At 36.8% G+C, this 1444-nt stretch overlaps 1 non-coding gene across 1 annotated transcript; it reads left to right on the top strand.

Annotated features, from left to right (window-relative positions):
- Positions 1-399: 399 nt before the first annotated feature.
- LOC121206497 (small nucleolar RNA R71) lies at positions 400-506 on the top strand. The gene has a single exon (XR_005901532.1). It is a non-coding gene; the product is annotated as a small nucleolar RNA R71 (small nucleolar RNA).
- Positions 507-1444: the final 938 nt, after the last annotated feature.

The following is a 1444-nucleotide window of genomic DNA, read 5'->3' as shown; positions in this document are numbered from 1 at the left end:
TGAGGTCGAGGATTATTACCCATGTAGTTCAGTTGCTCGTTATCCATGTTATGGGCATAAGGTTGATATTCCGAATGGTTTGTTCCACCTCCACTTGCTTCGCACTGCATTACTGGGTGAACCTGTGAAGAACTAAGAAAACCATTAATCTTTTTATTTAAGAGTTCTACCTGATTAGAGAGCATGGTGACCGAATCGACGTTATAAACACCGACTGTTTTTGTTGGCTTTGTCCTCATGACTTGCCACTGATAGTTATTTAGTGACATCTCCTCTATAAACTCATAGGCATCTTCCGGTGTTTTATTGTTGATGGTTCCGCCAGCAGCTGCGTCAACCATTTGTCGAGTCGAAGGATTCAGGCCGTTATGGAATGCTTCAACCTGAAGCCAAAGCAGTAGCCCATGGTGAGGGCACCTTCTTAAAAGATCCTTGTATCTCTCCTATGCATTGTAGAGTGTTTCTAAATCCATCTGCACAAAAGAAGAGATATCATTACGTAATTTAGTTGTTTTAGCCGGCGGAAAATATTTTAGTAAAATTTTTTCGATCATTTGTCCCCAAGTAGTAATTGACCCTCGTGGTAATGAGTTCAACCACTGTTTAGCTTTGTTCCTTAATGAAAAGGGAAACAACCGAAGACGTATGGCATAATCAGAAGCGCCATTGATTTTAAATGTATCACAAAATTCCGGAAAGTTTGCTAAGTGAGCATTGGGATCTTCTTCCTACAAACCATCAAACTGAACAAATTGCTGTATCATTTGAATAGTGTTAGGTTTTAATTCAAAAGTATTTGTAGCTACAACAGGTCTAACTATGCTAGATTTAGTTCCTGTTAAAGAAGGTTTAGCATAATCATACATAGTTCGTGGAGCAAGATTTTGATTAGCCGCAATTTCAGGAGGTAGTTGATTGCCTTGGTTTTCAGCCATCTCTTCGATTGGGGGTTGAGTATCGTCTTCTTGCTCGTTCCCTGTGTATTGTAAGCTTTGCCTTGTTTCTCTTTGAGTTTTGTGAACTGTACGATCGATTACTTCGTCAAAAAGTAATGGTCCTGACAGGTTTCTTCTAGTCATAAACTATAAAAACCTGCCAAGAGAAGGAAAAAGTAAATTAATAAATAATAATGATAATAAAATTAAATTAAATTGAAAGAAAAATAAATGGCTAAAGTAATAAAAATTGAGCATTCCTAATATTTTAGTTCCCCGGCAACGGTGCCAAAAACTTGATCGCGTAATTTCGTGATAGGTTTTAAATATTTATAATTACTCGTTCTTGAACTAACTATTATCGCGATGTAGGCAAGTGTACCTATCGAACAGTAGTATAGTTTTAGCAAGACCGGGTTGTCTAACCCAAAGGAACTAAAAGTACTAGTAATGACTGTCTTTTTATTATCTAGCCTAAGAATAAAAAAGTTTTGTTTTAATTAACTAAT

The sequence above is a fragment of the Gossypium hirsutum genome, chromosome A01 (genome assembly GCF_007990345.1).
Source record: "Gossypium hirsutum isolate 1008001.06 chromosome A01, Gossypium_hirsutum_v2.1, whole genome shotgun sequence".
In the NCBI taxonomy this organism is placed as follows: domain Eukaryota; kingdom Viridiplantae; phylum Streptophyta; class Magnoliopsida; order Malvales; family Malvaceae; genus Gossypium; species Gossypium hirsutum.
This window is presented reverse-complemented; position numbering and strand designations above follow the sequence as displayed.